Genomic DNA, 19,983 nt, shown 5'->3' with positions numbered 1-19,983 from the left:
ACAATGGACAAACTTTAATGCGGAACTATTGGCCATGGCTTAGTGATTTCAGACAACCCTTTCACTAGTTGTGAAGTTTGTGCCACATAGATGAAGTATGGAGGAAAACAGACACAGAAAATGTGTTTGAATTCTGTTTCTCTTAGAATTTAGTCATAGAATTCCCTTTGTATTATAGGTTGAAGGGAAAACCATATAATACACACATTACTACACTGACAATATGACATACAAGGGGTCAAAACATGAAGATGTCTTGCCCAAGCCCTCATTTATGTTGGTTCTAGACCTTGCACTTCTCAGGCTTGGCATAATCACAACTTCTGTTTAGTGATAGTGGTTTCCTCTAGACCACATGTTAAGGGGGTTATTCAAAATCGTCTCATTTGATACTCTGCTTTTGGGGTCACAGACTCTGTATCGTATCTGCTATATTCTGTGTGATTCTGACCAGATTATTTGTATTTGAGGTACACCTCACTCAGGTAATCCAAGGGTAATCACTTCAAGTCAAGATACTTGATTTGATTCCATAAATAGAAATTAACTCTTTTTTTTTTCCAAATAAGGAACTTTTCACAACTTCCAGGGGTTGAAGATAAGAACACATCTTTTCAAAGGATGATCCTTCAGTGTATGATCCATAACAATTTACATAAGTGCTGCAATTATTTAAATTTCATTAAAGGAGTGTCATGTTTCAGAAGTTTATACTTACCATCTCTTGGCGATTAAAGGTAGGGAAGAACGGCTGCACACAAACACACTTTGCCTCCAAGATTGTGCCCTTAAACCTGTGGTGCGTTCCTCTCTGATACGGCCCACCAAATCAGCACTCAGGGAATCTCACCTTGGAGGACGCACCCATCAAGCAACAAAGAAAGTGTGACTCTTTTTTCCCCTGGTATGAGCTTAACTTGACTTTCTGAAACTGTCAAAAGTATATCTTTCAGTTAAAAATTAAACTAAATGTGGGAAGCAAATTTGAATTGCTTTCAATTTGAAGATGTCAAAGTGAGGGTCGAGTAGATGCCTTATCTTTTTTCCTTAATTAGAAGAACTCAAAGTTCTTTACTAAGAATAAAATGCAGGTTAAATCGCTTTACCTTCTTACTGTGAACTGTGCTTTCCTGCTGACCCAGCTCACCATACAGTGATGATTTAGAGGAAACATGTCTGGAAATTTGGAAGAAGTACATGTCTGCCATTCTTTTCCACCCCATATTTGCCTGTTTTCCAAACTACTTCTGCCTTCTCTAATCAGCATAAATAACTTTATACAAGCAACTATTACCAGAGCATCTAATAACAGCCATTCACAGTTAGAAGTCATGCATATAGAGTTGTACTTATCATTCATTTATATAATTGAAACTGTGTCATCTGTACTAGTTTCAAGGGAGAGACAAGATATTACCAGGTCTGAATCTCCAAGTCTTCCAACAATACCTTCAAGTGTACTTTTACTCCATATACTAGAACTAACTCCCTGAATTGGGGGATTTAGTACTGGCCCAATAATATTCTATACGCAATAGGATCAGAATCTGTCTCTGCAGTGATAAATATCTTGATGACCAGTACTGTCTCAAAGGGTTTCTTTTATGTGCGGTTTGGTGGGGTGTTATTTCTGGCCCAGGGAGAAAGTAACTACCGAACATGGTATTGTTGTCCAAATAGCAAAGATCAAAGCATTGCTGATCAAAAAGGATCTTGAAAACGTGCCTCTCATCTCAACTGCAAATAATGAAAATCTTCCCCTATAATCCCTCAATTAGCTCCGGAATTAGCCTAGCTCCTTGCTCTGGGCTTTTCCGTATATAGCTCCCTTGTTCTCCCACTCAAATACTGGTGACAAGACAATGGATCACACCCGAGAGCTTCCATGGCTACCTCTCCAGTTTTGGAGGATATTCTACATTGCAACTGTAGAAACCAGTGCACAAGAAGATGAACATTTTATTGGAAAGTCTTGGACTGGCCTAGCAAGCTGTGCCCTACTTTTTGGTTGCCAATGATTAACTGTGTGACCACACCTAAAGAACAAGATGACTTTGTACCTTCCTTGTTTGCAAGACGGAGAATTACTACTTCCTGATTCAAAGGACTTCTGTAAGACAAAATACTCAGAATATAGCAGTGTGCTAACTTCAAGACAAAAAGTGCAACAGAACACAAAGGGGATGGAAACAATCGAAATAAGCTGAAATCTGTGTAAATATTTGGCACTTTTCCTACATCAATGGCTTTTTGGAAGTTTTTGCCATCTGTTATAACCCTTGGCACTCCTGGTTCACCAAATTGGGATTAAGATTTCAGGGGTATTTTAACGTTGCTAATGAAATGTAAATTTGATCCCACTCTCCTAATAGAGACTTTGTGAATTCCAAAACAATGCCTTCGGATGTGCATTTATACTGTAGCCTCCCTTCTTCCCTTCTCCTGAATTTCCAGATGTGTTAGAATGCTTCCTGCATTTGAAAGCTCATCCACTCTCTCCAGGGAGCTTTCTTTCCTAGGCATTTACTTAAACCTAAGTGGCTAACTAGTAACCAAGTGTGTAGTCCTTTCTGAGAAGGTTAAGATGCTTGTAGTGAGAATGCAAGGCAGTTGAAAAGTATTTAAAATGGAATGATTTAGTGTGGTTGTCCAGGGACCAAAGGGACCCATGGTTAGTGAGTAGGAAAAAGATTGATCTGCTGTTTTCCACAGATAGCAGGCACTTAAAGCATAAAGTAATGAAGTGTTTTAATTCTGATCCCCCTGGTGCCTCTCCTTTCCACAGCACAGCAGGGAGAGTGAACTTAATTGGCACCATTTGGAAGGTTGAGTGCCTAAGGTTGTAGCAAGTCTTTGTTTGTACTTGAAAAATGACATTTGGGCTTCATATCCTGTTATAGCTTTCTCTATCCATTCCTATTCTAATTATCAAGCAAAAAGTTTTTAAAGTGCACGTTCAAAAAATCTTTCTCAAATCTTCAACAGCAAGAGAAAAGAGGATGCCATCTTTGAGATGACCCCTGTGTGACCCTGGCAGAAAACAAGGTGGGCATTTGTTTATTTTGTATAACATTCACATTCCAACAGGGCTAAGACAGGACTCTGCATTATTTCCATGTTTATAGTTTAACACATAATGTACAGATTGCAGCTATGCTCAGTTACCAGGAGTCACGTAATAACAGAGCGGATCCAGGGCTGTTGTTGTAGTTCAGGGTCTTAAACCAGCATCCTATATGCGAGTGAGTCCAGGCTGCTCAGCTTATGATCCAGCTACTTGTGAATGTGCTTCGGTTAGCAGCCAATAGAGCTCTACTTGCTTAGGCATGGTTCTAGCTGAACTGACTAAACACTTACTTATTAAACTGTACTAAAACCTGGGATTACTTGTTATATGATACTTTTTCATGTCATTGTATTAAAATGAGGAATGCCTTAAGTTTTCTTTAGTTTTTATGAATTCTGTAGTAGTAGTGATAGTAGTAGTAGTAGTGGTAGTATTAAGTGCGTTTCAGCTATGATTGTATCATGCATTTATTACATTTATTTTGTTCTCATCTATAAAATCCATTGTGATCTTATATAGCTATACTAATTAATGCCAACAAGACATGTGTCATATGAGTCTACAGACATGCAGACATAGAACTGGGTTCCACAATAACAAATCTCTAGCTCATAGGGTGTTAGGTCTGTAACCTCAGCTCAAGCTTAGAAATTTTTCAGTTTTTATCTATTATCTCATGATGAGTAAGCATTTCCATATAAGATATATTATGCATCACATAATTTCCTCAGTATATATGCAAATTATTGTGTGTTACAAAATAAGAAGACATAGAAGCCACCATTCACTGCTTTTACTCAAAATGGTGTAAAAGTCGTAGCTAGAGCAATAAAGCAAGAAAAAGAATAAGAAGCATCTGGATCAGAAAAGAGGAAGCAAAATTGTCTCTGCTTTCAGTTGATGTGTTTCTAGAGAAATTTTTCAACTTTAACAAATAGCAATTTTAACCTAAAAATTCAGTAAAGTTTCAAGATACTTAGCCAGTGTGCCAAAACAACCATGGTTTATGTTCATTTCCCACGACTATGTTGTTATACCTCATACTTATCTCCGTTTCTTATATGCTAGTATAGTGAATATGGAATCATTTCAAAATGTGGGAGGTTCTGAAACCCCAGCGTCTGTGCAATTAATTTTATAACATCATGCTTGTTACTTCCGTGACATAAAAATACTCAGAGGATAGATCTTAGTTATTTGAAGAATTTTATATATGTGACTATTTCAGATCATTTCTCTGTATATATTAAAACAAAAATAAGAAATGCCAGAGATTTGGTTGTCAATCATCTCTTTATTTTCCAGAATCAATGACAGCAAGAGTACTGGTGCCCAGCGTTACAAAGTCTTTATCAAATTCATAACTTCTTGGCAGGACAAGTCATTAATAAAACGATCATCTCCCCTTTGTCGCTACAGTTCAGCTTACACTAGGAGGAAACAAAATGGTTTAATTACAGAAATACTGTGTGCATACTTCTGAAAGAAACATAATGTATGGCCTGCAGTACGCGGCTCACAATTGTGTTGTTTTCTCCATTGTGGGCAGGATGTGTTTTATTAAACAACCACATGAGGTGTAAGATCGTTGAAGAGCAACCCTGTACGATTTTTTTTTTTCACAGCTGAAACGTTTGCCGGTCTGCTGAATGAGGAAGGAAATTGGGTAACAGTTTGTGTTCTTAAAAGCCATCAGCTCTGAACAGATATTATCCTCAAGAAACAGAAGTTACATCTATGAAACTCACGCTGAACCCTGTTCTGTTTCTCATTGCATGGGTGTCCTTCCTCACACAAGGAGGCTACAAAGAAACCCAAGTCTTCTTTTTGCATTGTCTATGAGACAGGCTTGTTGCAGTCTCTAAAAACTGGCACGTACAGAATTTCCTTAATGACAAATCATTTTTCTCAGCAGTTACATGTAGACAACGGTTGATTTGAAAGCACATCCTAACAGTACATGAAAGCAACCGACACATTAGGAGAATAATACCTATGCAGCAGAGAAAGGTCTACTGACGGATAACGTGATAAATCACAAGTGTAGAAGAAATGCAGTCCTGGTTTCTGTCAGATGATAATTCATCTGGGCCCTTAACAAATTCATTGACTGCATTCTCTCAGAGCCGAGTTAAGCACCCAAAAGTTAATACAATGCGTTCTTAGTAATGCTTAGAAATGATAATACCAATTTCAACAAGCTACCCAACTAAACTGAATAGGTCTAGTCAAAAGGAGAGAAAGTGGCCAGAGCAAAGCACAGTGACTTAAGCCACTGCCTGTAGTGTCTGTATCCTGTATAGACATGAGTTTAAGTCCATGTTATCTCACCTCGCATGAAATGTCCTGATGATGTGCCAGGAAAGCAGCAGAAGATGACCTAAGTGCTTGGGCTCCTACACCTACATGGGAGACGAGAATGAAGCTCCAGGCTCCTGGCTTCGACCTCGCCCACCTTCTGGTATTGTGGGCATTTGAGGAGTAAATCGACAGGTGGAAGGAATCTTTTTCTCTGTATTTTTTCTCTGTAACTTTGCCTTTCAAATAAGCAGTAGTTTTTTTGATTTGTTTTGTTTTGTTGCTAAACTAGAGCATATTTATACTAAAATACCCAATTTAATAAGTGCTTTCAAAGTCATTTTCTTTCATTATAAATATGGACTTATTGAATCTCAAATAATAAAAACCTCTCTCTGTATCAGCTAAGTGTATGCTCTGTATATTTGCACACCGAGTTTTCATCGTATTCTCTGATCTGCCATCTTAACTATTAAAGTTGCAAAGGCTATTATTTGCTGTAAATCAAGGCTTGAGCCAAGATCATCTCACCATTCATCTCTTCCCTCATGTATCACTGACACTACTTAAGGTCAGCTAATGCACTATGAGTCTCAAATGTCAACCACACAGAACCATTACTGGTACATTCTGAAGGAGGTTTTAGGTATGACATTATCAATACATCCCAGGTAAATTATCTTGTCAAATTCATCTTGTTTGCTGTTGTTGTTTTTAGCAGTTGTTATTTCTGAAAAGAACTCAGAGAGACAGACACAGGAAGAGAACAACTTTTCTTCATTAGTTCACTCCCCAAATTCCCACAGCAGCTAGTGCAAGGCCAGACATGAGTCAGGAGCCGGGAGCTCAGCGTGTAGTGTTCCGTGCAGTGGGATGCACCCCCGTGCTTGAGCCGACATCACCTGCGGCATCCCGGAACGTTCATCAGAGGAAACCAGAATTCGAACCAAGACAATGTTGAGTTTTTTCTTTTTTGTGTTGATATTTTTCATCTGAGTAGCAATATACTTATAATGTATTATAATAGCATCTCATTATTTAATGAAGTTGTCTGCAATCCTTTGTCACAGTAATTCCTGGAAAGCATTGTTGTTGAAGAATAAATTTGCAGTAACCTAGGTACATAGCCATAGAAAATTCCATTGCAACTGCTTCAATATCCTCAGGGGACTAATGTGTAGCTTTACTGTCTTCGGTCATTCAGGCAGCAAAGATAATGTTTAACCTAAAGCCACATAGTCCATTTGCAAACCTGCTGCTTTGTGATAAGTTATCGAACATTGACTAAACCCTGTCAAACTTCATGTGGCATATTCAAATGAAGAAAGGGATATTGGTTTAAGATCCTTGGAATTAAAACTCTCTGTTAGTCCCCAAAATGGACAATTTAGGGTTCATAGTTAGGCTCTAAATGAGTCACATAAGGATGATTACACTTTATGTGAAGCCAAGAAACAAACTCATAGGTAAACTGAGAGATAAATGTGAATTCCTTCCACAAGGAATTGACTAATATGATTGAGTCAATTGATTAGATATTTCAATACTGCCTGGGAGTCATTCAGAAGTTCCCCAATATGGGTTGGTTGGAAGGACTTACGGAGTTCATGGATATCATCAGATTATGCTAATGTCCTGAGTAACTAAAATGTATTTGATACATTCAAAGTGTGTGGAAGGGATGTCATGAATATATTATGATGCCTTTTTAAGACAAAAACCAGGAAATCACAACATAGCATTCGTTTTAATGATAGAATATTCTTCATTTACGTAGTCTTCAAGAAAAAATATTTAAAATTCATTTATGTGGACCTGTAGTCATTTCTGTCAGCATACTCAGTTGCTCACTAAAGATGCTACATAAATTTACTCAACAACATAAACACGCTGCCTCAGAGTGCTCTCATGAATTAAATAGCTTGCTTCCTGCAGAGGGAAAGACATATAGCACAAAATTAATAGTACAGCTACTGTATCTCAATGGGAAACTACCCTGAAGCCCAAATCATTGCAGAATTGAAGTTAACAGAGCTGATTTTAGTGAGCATGAGCAAGAAAAAGCAAGAGAACCCAAGAGAGAGGAGTGGGAGAGTTGATTTGGTAACATGTTGTTAATTAGCTAACTTAACAGAAATGAAAGTCATGTAAAAAGCCAATTTAGTGAAATTGATGTGCAGGATCTCCGTCCTCATTTTGAACACAGCCGATGCAATCTGTGAGCCAGGGACTCCAGCTCCACAGAATAGGTTTCCACGGACTGCATACTGATAAGAAGGGTTGATTTCAGCTGTTCTTATAGGTATTCCTTTCATGTGCTGGTGGTTAGCCAAGTCCAGCCATCCATGTCAATCCTGTCTTGAGAGACACCTGCTTTTTCGAAGATTGCCAGTCACATTAAATGTGTGAAAAACTTGATGCTGGTCTCATCTCTAATCATAACTCCCAGTTCTGTTTCAGAAAATGCTGTGAGCTACCATTGTACCCAAGACTGAAAAATCTAGACTAAAAATATTAGTATTGTGCTACAAAAAAAAAAATTATCCAAAGGTCTTCTTATTGAATTAAACCAGAATTCTATTCATTTAATCTCACGCATTTGAAAGGCATGTCTGAATGTTTATTTAAATGTCTCTAATTCAACAAATGTATGCGCTGGTATTCCATAAGGGTGCGGGTTCATGTCCTGACTGCTCCACTTCCCTTCCAGTTCCCTGTTTTTGGCCTGGGAAAGCAGTTCAGGATGGCTGAAAGCCTTGGGACATTATGCCCATGTGGGAAACCTGGAAGAAGCTCCTGGCTTCGTAACAGCTCAGCTCTGGCCATTGCAGCCACTTGGGGAGTGAACCAACAAACAGAGGATCTTTCTCTCTCATCCCCTTCTTTCTATAAATTTACCTTTCCAACAGAAGTGAATAAATCTTTAAAATACTTGCTATTTGTATCCTAAAGGTGGAACACAAGCTACTTTTGTAATCTTCATTTCTAAATGTTTGAAAATTCATTCTCTATTTTATTAGCTTTAACTTATTTTTATACTTTCACTGTTAAGCTAAATAATAATCAAAATGTCTTCTAATAAGTCATGTTCTATACAACTTGCAAGTGTTAGCCTAGTCAACTGTTTAGCAAATGGAAGGGAAGCACATAACGATTTTTTTTTTAATGAGGGGCGAAGAACTCTTCAGGACAAGAGGTCACCCTAAGGGGACAGCTGACAGCATGCCCGGTGAGAAATATACTCTGGAGGTGAAAGTGAGGGCAATTTAACTACAGAGGGATATCTGTCATTGAAATTTACCCTCTGACCCACTGTTATGGAGTTGGAATTGAATTTCAGAAATAGTTTAACTGACATAAAATGTCTGCTAAATATATTCGTTCAGTAAGATATTAAGGGTACCTGTTTTGAGCCACAATGATAAGCTTTGGCCCAGTATAGCTGCTGTAAAAATGATGTACAGGTGTGTAGAGATGCCAGGACAAAATGAGAGGATGAACTTGTCATAACAGCAAAAAAAATCAATAGATAGGCAGGAATCAGTTGACTCAGTGGGTAAAGGGGAAATTAAGGCTTAGGATGTCCAGAGCTGGCTGCTTGGCAGCAGAAGGAATCCTTGTCAACGGTCACGGTGGGCCCAGCAACTTTGTAATTTCACAGGACCCTTTCGCATGAGAAGGTTCTTCATGGTGAGTACTGAAAACAGATTTTCCTGTCCACATGCAAATTGTCTCTCGATAGGGTAGACTTTCCCCAAGATGAGAGGGATTGAGTAGGGATAACTTTATGATCAAAGTCAATAATTATAAAACATGGGAATATTATTCATTTTTTGTTATCCAGATAATGAAAACTGCACAGATACCTCTGGAGGAAAATAAAATGTAACTACTGATGTTCTTTTTGAAAATTAAAGATAATGGTGCTCCTGGTTCCAACTTGTAAAACCTAGACTAAAGTATATTAGGCATTGGTGGAATAAATAGGACATAGTCTACACACAGTAGCACATCCCTTTCTACTCAGATACTTTATTCATGGCTATCTGCTTAATCATGTGTCTTGTTTTATTATTGTTCTTTGATACAGTTTAGTTGACACTGGGGTCTCCCTTCTCCCTTCCCCGAGTTCCTTCCCTTCCCTTAACTCCTCCCTTGCAGTTGTACAATGGGTGTCTTACGTGAATTTTTCCTAAGTCCATCACGCTACCGCTAGGGTGTCTCCCAACCATGTAGGAGACTGTCAGTCATTTGGTTGTGAGTCCATTCTTGTATCCCAGGGTTCTAATGAAGATACAATGAGGAATAGATCTTCGTTATTTATTTGTCATAGCAATAACTCTGTTGAAAGACTATACAATTTCTTTTACGATTCAGGCACAGAAATTTTCTTATCTCACATTTGATGCTGCATATTATGGTCCATGCATACCATGAGATCAGCTCAAACTCAAGGAGAAAGGGAATAGATGCTACTTCTTGAGGAACAGAATCACAAGTGAACTGCGTAAAGGGAGAAAGTGCATGAAGGAGAGAATCTTGAACATTTTTGTTTGATCTGCCAATCTGTCTACAGCAAAATCCAATAATAGAGATATTAGATAGGGTGATGGAAAAAGTGAAATCCAAGAGGGCTTCACCGTAATGTGGAAGGTTGACAGCTCCAAGTCTCTAATCCCCAAATATGAAATCATACAAAGGGCCTTGAATAGAGGATTGAGATCTGCCATTGTTTCTGTGCACAGTAAGGTATATGAGACTCAAGGTTTCTGCATGTGCTATGGGAGATAAGGATGTGATCATCTTGATAATGTTTGCACTTTGAGACATGCTGTGCAATCACACAGCTAGGACAAAGTCATAGAATTGGGGGAGGTGGGAATACAACGAAACAAGGGTCATTTGGAGAATGTTACTGACACACAGAGAAGTTTGCAGCATTAAGAGGTAAGAAGGCACAACTTAACCCCGACTTGATGAAAAATAGATTTTGTGATCTCTACCTCGAAGATCTGCAAAAAACATTGAAGTGGAGGCTAAAAGAGACTACAGAAGCAATACACAGATTTTATCATTCTGCCTTCTCCTTCACACACTCTTCAAGGTTAAATGCACTACTCTACAGTTGCTGCGGAAGAGAAAGATATCCATCTTGTGGTTAAGTACTGTCAAAGTGGAAGACGAACAGTGGAGACCTAATATTCACTCAAGAGAGATTGAGTGTGTATGAAAAGCAGACAAATGCATCACAAGAGATGGAACTATCACTATGAACTTGAATTCTTATTATTCAGATCAGATTTATAACATAAACTATTTTTTAAAGAATTGAGTTGTTTGATATGGTAAGGGATGTTCTCACATCTAGCTTTGATTCTTGTCAAAAGAAATCAACGGAAGTATTATAGAAGCATGTCCTAGTAGCCCCACTTCCATACAGCTCCCTGCTTGTTGCCTGGGAAAGCAGTTGAGGATGGATGGCCCAAAGCCCTGGGACTCTGCAGCTTGTTGGAAACCCGGAAGAAGTTCCTGGCTCCTGGCTTCGGATGGGCTCAGTTCTGGTTGTTGCGGTTGCTTGGGGAGTGAATCAGCAGACAGAAGATCTTCCTCTATGTATCACCTCCTCTCTGTATATCTGAATTTCTCCTACTAGGCCTGCTTTGAACCTAGGATCTTGTGCCTGCCATCGGGTACTATGGCTCAGCCTAACATGACTTGCATCTGGTATTTGACTTACATCCAATATTGCCAGCTGGCGCTATTGCCTAAATCTATATTCTTTGAATAACAAAATCCCATCATTCTGAGAGACACACTTGGGAAATGCTGGTCTCTGGTTCTTGAAGCTTTAACAGAATATAGTGAGCACAGTACCTTCTCCAAATATCTAATCCTTGTTCTGAGGATTTCTGGATAGTGATATTTCTCCTCTGCCATCACCCCTACTATCCAGTTCTGCCCCCATGAGTACAGTCACTGCTTTGGAATGGCCCCAGTTCTCCAGATGGATGAGTCAATGTGCAGGTCATTGTTTGGTATCTGCTCTGATCATCTCCCTGAAGTACAATTCCTCCTCCTGTGTTCAGATCTTGTATGGATGGGTCTGATACAGCCCATTTCTCACAGTCTACAGCATCCAATGGCTCTTCTCAAGCTCTGGTTTAAAAGCAAGAAGACAGTTACCCTCCCACACCACTTCCATTCACTACCACCTTTCTCCAACATTACAACACAGTATCTCCATCCGTGAAGACACAAAGAACCAGCCCTTGGGTGACTGTCCCTAAGTTCACTTTACTTCTCAAGGGGGCACAATTGACTGGATTTTTATCCACATTAAACATTCTACTGCATGTGGCCTTAATGCTCTCTTAAAATCTAAACCTCTCATTCACTAGATTTTTCTTAGAAAAGTGCTATTAATTGGGTATCTTAATTTTCTTTCACAGTTTGGAATGTTTCTGTATAGAGAAAAGGATGAGCTTAATTTTATTAAAATCCTCTGGTCGACTTTTCAGAGTGGTGAGAAGATGCAGAACTATAAAATGCAACCATGACATTCACACAAACATACTTAGACACACACAGTTTATGAAATTGAAAATAAACATGAAATAATTATAAACATTCCACTGAGCAAGCCAAAAGTGAGACTGTCAACCTTACATGCATTATCTTCCGGAGGCTCCCAGTCCTACATTCTCCATGTGCTCTGTTTCATGAGCTATACTATGCTGTGTCAGTTTGATTGGCATTTAGGATAGAATATTTATCCCCAAGTAGCATATCCATAGGCTGTGAGATGGGCAAAGAGTTCGTGAAACCCTGTTCTTTACCATTGAGATACAGGGAAATGCTGGAGCTAAGGCCAGAAGGATAATCATGAGTTAGAATTAGAGCTGTGAGGGGTTCCAGGATAAGGCAGACACAGGAGCAACAGAAAGATATGAGGCAGAGAATTCACACAGGTTAGAAAAGGTGGAAATCTGGTCTCCGTGAGAAGAAGGCACAAGAGGCCAGAATCACAGGAGAAAGGGGCGTGGCGAGTGCCCCAGTCTGAGTACTTTCACTCCTAAACGCCTGTACTTTCTACCCCCATTTCTCGGAGAGCAATTCCACTTCCATTCAGAAATACCTGCTGCCATTGTTACTCTCCATCTGTTGTTTCATAACCACCTATTCTCTTACATGTGGTGCTTTGATTGAATTGCAGTTCTGTATAAGTGAAAGAACCAATCCAAAGAACTTACTACTGAAAGATTCTCTGCTTGACTAAATGATCCTCACTGGGAGGTTCTTCGGAAAAAAGAAAATATGCCTTCCTGATACAGTGAGATGTTACCTCAGAAATCTATTTGCCATGTCCAGGAATAATTGCTGAAAGTGAGGCAAGTAGCAATGTCTTCTTTTAAGTGAGTTTTTAGATTGCTACCAGAATTCTGAAGAAGAAAACACATACCCTAAAACTCTACTAGTCTCTCCCTGATGCAAACTGGACAGCAATAGCTATAGGCTGAAGGTTGTTATGCACTGGAGACAAATAAACACAGATTGCCTTTCCCATTGGGTAAGTCCATGAGAGTAAAAATGACTACTTCCTATATGTGAAATAGGGCTATTAATTGACTCATCCACTTATTACTAAATAAACATTCACTCTATTTCTAAGTTACAAAATAGCATGAAATGCTCATTTCAGGAAAAGCATCAAAATATTTCCAAAGAAACCTTTTTGTATATATGAATTTAACTCAGGCTTAGCATCTTGGTGGTACTGTCCTCTATGAACCCACAATTATATTCTGCAAATGAGTTGTAAAATCCTCTAGCATTGTTGTTTCCTGGAAGTAAAATGGGAATGTGCTAAGGTCACAGAGTTGAGCAGCAGAGCAAAGCCGCTGACACACTGCTCGGAGTCAGCTCGAATATGAGCCTGGAGGCGGGGGTTCTGTTCCCCTAATTGACCTGCCAGCTTGAAATTGTGCTTTGGTAACTGCTGCTTCCTACAGAGTTGAAAACACCATCCATCTTGAGCTCAGATAGCACATCGAGCCTGAAATGATGCAGTGTTCTGAATAAATCCCTTTTTGAAAGAGGAAATATTTTTTTAATAAAGGAAAAATAATAGCAGTAGATTGAAAACAAAGGATTCAGTATATATTCCCAAATAGTTGAATTGTTGTCGCCAAGAAAATGTTATTAATTGCATGCTATCTAAGAAAGTTTTTATTTCTATAACAATTATCCATGCTTACTGAATTTGTCATAAGTTAATGAGCAAATATGTTAATACAGCAAAAATTTAAAAGTCACAAAACAGATCTATTTTGTTTCTGAGTGCAATCATCCACGCTGACTCCATTAAACATCCTGACAGATAGCACTCTTTTCTTATTATATATTTGGCAACCACACTCCTGCTGCAACGCATGTAGTTGGCTGGTGACCGGCTGTTTGGGACTCCTGTCTTATCCTATCGCTGCCCGTGTGTGAACTCTCCTGTCTCTTTGGAGGAGCATTTCAGTCCTTCATGTCCTTTCTTCATGAAAGAGTATGATTTATAAAAGCAAACAGTTCCTTGTGAATGTTAGACACTCCTAGGCTAGGCTAGCCTAGGCTGCATTGTGATTTACAGGGGTTGAGATGCCCCCTGTGACATTGGCATCCCATGGAGTGGCGGTTCAAGTCCCCGCTGCTCCACATCCCATCCAGTCCCCTGCTCCCCCACCAGGGAAAACAGCAAAAGGAGACCAAGGTACCTGGGCCTCTGTTAGCCATTTGGGTGATTCAATGGAGCTTCAGGCTTCTAGCTTCAGTCAAGAACGTTCTCCTTCGTGTGTGTGTGTGTGTGTGTGTGTGTGTGTGTGTGTCCCTTTCTCTAACTACATTATTTCAATATTTCTTTAAAAATGAAATAATACTATATAGCAAAACCACAGGCATTTTTTAATTTGCTTTATATGCTAGTCCTCTACCTGCAGCCATACAAAAAACAGGTTTCTTATCCTAGTCATGGTGGTCTGTCTTTCTTTTATCCTCTCCTTTGGGTATCTTTTGTCTTTCCTCTAGTGATGCTTCTCAAGGTTTCTAGCATAATGACTACCAATGTCTCTGCCCAGGCCCCACGCTCTTCAGTAGCTCTGGGAGTGCCAGGCACTAGAGAGCTTCTCCAAGAGCAGCAGTTAGAACAAGAGTTTCCAATAATAATAAGAGTTTCATGGGACTTTCTAGCAATATCCATGGCTTTCATCATTTCTCTGTCTAGAGTTGGAAGAGAGAGAGAAAGAGAGAGAGAGAGAGAGAGAGAGAGAGAGAGAGACTTGGAGTTTCTGGAGCATCCCTCAAAATATGTATTGATATTCTAAAATGTCCCTTCTCCACAAGTCTAGGGCCCCAAACTAGACCTTCAAATAAGACTTAAAGGTCACCTAATTGGTAAACCATGAGTTCCTGTTTTAAAGGTCACTACTGACCAATAGATGAAAAGTAGATTATAAGGCCAAAGTGTCTGCGTCCTTCAAGTAGAGACTTCAAACAGGGATGGTACTACTGGAAGAAGGAGGGGAGGGAAGCAGGGAACCACAGTTTTTTTCCTCCATAACCTTAGGAAAGGCTGTAAGCATGTATGTAGCAAGTTCTTAGACCTCATGTCTTCATCGCTCCACCAATTCATGGCTGTGATTGGTCAGAGCTACTTCCTGCGCCCACTGAGGATGGAGCTTACTCTTCATCCTTCATGGCCGCAGATAAATCTCTTTGATTTTTCTCTGAGGGCATTCATGAAAACCCATAAATCTCTGAGTTGCGAAAGAAACTACCACAAACACTTGTCGCTGGACTTTTAAGGAAATTGTGGAATCTAGGATCAGTTCTAAAATTTTGGAAAAGGAGTAAAAAGAGAACATCTGGCGTTGTGCCCAGAATTGTAAATTGGACTTAGAGTCAGTGTCCTTAGTTGGGGGATACAGACAACGTAGCATTTATTTGGTCAAATGGTGGCAAGAAATGCATAATTCTATTTAATATGCTCCACACACAGTGGAGATTAAACTAGCAACAGTTACAAAGGAAACCCAGGGTTACCAACATCTCAGTAATGCCAGAGAGTCACACATTAGGTTATGTCACAAGTAGGAGAAGGCTTTGCCACTGTTACTTAGCCCTGGACCCATTGTCTCTGATTTCCACTGTCATTCTTGAACATGTGCACCACCAGCAGCACTGAGTCTCAGAGTAATTTCTAAAAAATAAACAAAAATGAATAGATTGTATACTTATTTAACATTAATGGCTTCACATACAGAAAAATTATAATCATCTGAAATAAATACAATTACGTTTATTATGCAAAAGGTTTTGTGCGGGACTTTGGGTCCATGTCACCCACATAGCAGAACTGGATTAAGACTTTTGTTCCCAACTTTCGGTCCATTTGCAGCCACTGTGGGCATTTGAGGGAGATTATCAACAAAGGAGGACTTTCTTTCTCTCTTCCCACTTCTCAAGTAACAGAAATATAGTACACGGACAAGTATGACATTGATTGTTTTTTAAAAATGAGAGGAATTAATTGTTCAGTTAAGTGGACTTGTATTATTCACAGCCCTATGATGTGCAAGATACTTTGCTATGTACTTTTAGGGCAGAAAAAACATGCTTAAGAGCCCATATGACTTTGCCCACTTAGTAGAGTGGTAAAGGTCATATCTAGCATTTGAGAGGAGGAGCAGTGACGCATATGACTTTTCAGGACTAAGAATATCCTTAGCCTCTAAGGCTTTTGAACATCTAACTGGAAATGGAGCTCGGAACTCTATCTATACTTAAAGGAGCCTCAAACTGTTTACATATGTATGCAAAGTACATTTGCACAGAGTTCACTTATATTGGATTTTCTACTTTAATATAGACTCAAAGGAAGACAACATTTTCATTTCTTGAACTTTACGAAGAATTATTTATCTTTCAAGAAATAACAATTCTGAAGGCAAATGCAGTATTAGAGCTGGCAAAATAGTCCCCACGTATGACTGTCGTATTTTCAAAATATGCACTTGAAAGTGTCCAATATTCTAAACAACTGAGGAGTTCTTAGAATATTAGACATTCTGTTTCGTAGTGCTGCCCATAAATTAAACCTACAGTTCCTCTGCCAAGATTATTGTTTTCTTAACACAAACAAAAATCACCAAAGTTAAGTGACAATTTAGTGATGAAATTTCTCGAAGTCACAGAACTCCTCATTTTTTCCAGTTCAGCAGCTTGTGATTTTTTTTGCTCTGTTTAGTGTTTATCCAAATCAGATTAGTTTTCAATTTTCTATATTTTATCTTAGGCTATCTGCCTGATCGATAACTACGTATCTTAACATTTATTTTTGTATTGGAATCTTAAAGTAGCTCTCCCCATCAATTTTTTATGTAGCTTTTGTACAGAATGGCTTCTTTATTTTCGGAACTCAAAACAGCTATTTTAACAACAAAAATTACTTAAGCTGCTTGTGGTGGTAATGTCTAAATGTAAATGAATTACTTCACTCGGTTCCATTTTTTTTTTTATCTTTAAACAGGAGAATGCCCTGATTAATTAGGCCTGCAAGTTTATAGCTTATTCTGTGAATTCAGCTTTGGGTTGCCACCGAGGCTTCACATAAAGAATTCCTTGAAGTTAACAGGCCAATGATAAGGCATATGCAAAATGTGTAACAGTAATTAACACATAACATGAAATAAATAAATATGAAAAAAATCTCAGGAGATGGCCACTTTTGATTGTATTAATGATATTAAAACTCACACAAATGACATGACATCCTGAAAAAAAATGTGAATTTTGAGTTATGATTGTGTCATCAAAAGGAGAGACAGAGAGAGACACCGACAGAGAGAGAGAGAGAAGAAAAAAAAAGAAAGAGAGTTTGGTTTTCCTTCACAAAGATATTGAGCTTTATCCATTGTCTAAAGCTTTAGTTGCTGAGTATAGAGACAGGATAAACATTAAAAAAAAAATCCCTGAATTAAATATCCCAGTCAAATATTCACGGAAAGAGAAAGAAAGAAAGAAAGAAAGAAAGAAAGAAAGAAAGAAAGAAAGAAAGAAAGAAAGAAAGAAAGAAAGAAAGAAAGAAAGAAAGAAAGAAAGAAAGAAAGAAAGAGCTGGATTGCCACAAAATCAGATGGAATAAAAATATTGTGTCAAGAGGAAGATGTAAATCGCAGATAGGAAACAAATCTATAGCAATATTTTCCTTGATGATGGTGTGATTGAATAGGTGTCTCCAGAAGGAAGCGGTTACTTGGCTGCAGACCCAGAGGATGATGAGAAGGAGAGTATGGTCAACAGGATGAGCAGCACTGGAGTGAAGAAAATGTTAAATACACAAAGAAAACTTTTTAAAAGTGATTTCTGTGGCTAGATCAGTGAATTCAAATAAACTTGAACATGTATGTGATTTGTCTAAGCTGATGCATGCCAGTTCACAAATCAGTTGTAAGTGAAAAACCATAAACACTAGTTCAGGCTGCTATAATGCTATCTTTAAAGATCTATTTATTTTTATTTTAGAGTCCGGCCCAGTAGCCTAGCAGCTAAAGTCCTCATCTTGAAAGCTCCAGGATCCCATATGGGCACCGGTTCTAATCAGGGCAGCCCTGCTTCCCATCCAGCTCCCTGCTTGTGGCCTGGGAAAACAGTTGAGGACGGCCCAAGGCCTTGGGACCCTGCACCCATGTGGGAGACCCAGAAGAGGCTCCGGGCTCCTGGCTTCGGATAGGCTCAGCTTCAGCCATTGCGGCCGCTTGGGGAGTGAATCAGCAGATGAAAGATGTCTTTTTTTTTCATCCTCTCTGTATATCTGACTTTGCAATAAAAATAAGAAAAAAAAAATCCCTGAAAAGTAATTAAATGAATATATTTAGATTAGCACAATTAGTATAATCCTCCTAAAGATTGTATTTAAACATCATCACTATCTTGTATATTTGCTTGGCTTTGATACTTTGAGGAAAACTTTTGATTCTCTCTTCAATTTTGATAAGAGTAATAAAAAAAGTAAGAGCATGCTCAGGAAGTTTGAAAGAACCATGGCGGCAAATGTAATAAAAAGTGCTTGAACACCTTTCATGATAATTAAATTTCATCAGCCAAGAATGGTTCTGGCATATAATGTGTGCTAAATAGATACCTTCATATGTCTCCAATGGATAATAATTTTGGAGAAACCTTAAAAATCCATTTATTATCAAATAATGCACCGTGATTACTAACCTGGTGTGAATAAAAGCAGAGCAGGACTTCTTACCACAGGTCTTTCTGACCTAATCCTTTTAGCAGATAATAATTAGTCTAATCAATGACAATCTTTGCACTTTTCTATAGTCAAATTCAATGGTGCTAAAAGATGTCTTTCCAGAGAAAATTGCTAAGGTTATCAAGTAATAATGCAGAAAAAGATAATGGTAATGGACAGATATTCTAACTTCTACAGTGTTAGTAGCAATGCTTTTAACCCTATGTCATAGATTCTGTACAAACTCGATCAAGACGAGGAAAATTCTGGTTTTCTCCAATGCCTTTACTCAAAACATCTGTGTCAATTTTCCTTTCTGGCTTTACAAACACTGATGGAAGATCTTCTGTGTCCCAGGTACAACAACTGGGGTGAACGAATAAATTGATGAGCTGAAACTATTCTGTAATATAGAAAAGAAAATGAATTTTCTTCTGTATTCTAAGTTCTATCTATCTGCAAAATCAGTATTGATTTTTCTGCCTGAAGAAAGATGAACTGAGAAAGGAGTGTCAAACCAGAGGAGCTGAAGAGAGGTAGCTCTTACACGATCTCTGGTAAATGGCACCTTGAGCATAAAATAAAGAACTGATTTATCTGAATACACATATATATATATACACACACACATATATATAAGATAGATATAAATATATATATTTAAATACAAATATGTATCTATATAGACATATTTATATTTTATTAAGTGAATATATTCATGTATCTACAAGTATTTATAGATATATGTATATATATTCAGATAGTTCATATTATATATGTACGTATATGCCTGTATACATATACCTGTATACATGCATTCCTAACATGTCAAACAAATCCAAATTGCTCAACAGTTTATTCCTCATAAACCCTCATGCTTCATGATCAGCATTTTATATTCTTAATATTTTTCCATCTATAGAATATGTAAAACTTCACATAAATGTCTTCGGAGCTGTGTATTTGAATGGTGGAAAGAGATAAGACAGCTTTTATTTTCCATTCAAGCAGAGGAAACAGCACTTGGAAACTTCATGCGTGAAAACTGATAAGAAAGTATGATATGTGGAGAAGAGAGAAAAAAGCAGAAACTCACTAGTGACATATTTCTGTCTGGAGTCAAGTGGTCTCTCCCCCTCTTCCTGGAAAGTTGGATGTTGCTGAGTCTAGTGCCACATGGGCACCATTGTGAGTGATTTATTACATTTCCATGAGCTGGACTGAGTGCTGTGATAGTTGGGGACCTTATCCAACTGTAGGTGTGAACCACGGTGCTAGTGGGAAAGATTCATTGAAATAAGCAACTGATTCTTAAATGCTGACATGAAGG

This window comes from Ochotona princeps, chromosome 28 (genome assembly GCF_030435755.1).
Source record: "Ochotona princeps isolate mOchPri1 chromosome 28, mOchPri1.hap1, whole genome shotgun sequence".
NCBI lineage: Eukaryota > Metazoa > Chordata > Mammalia > Lagomorpha > Ochotonidae > Ochotona > Ochotona princeps.
This window is presented reverse-complemented; position numbering follows the sequence as displayed.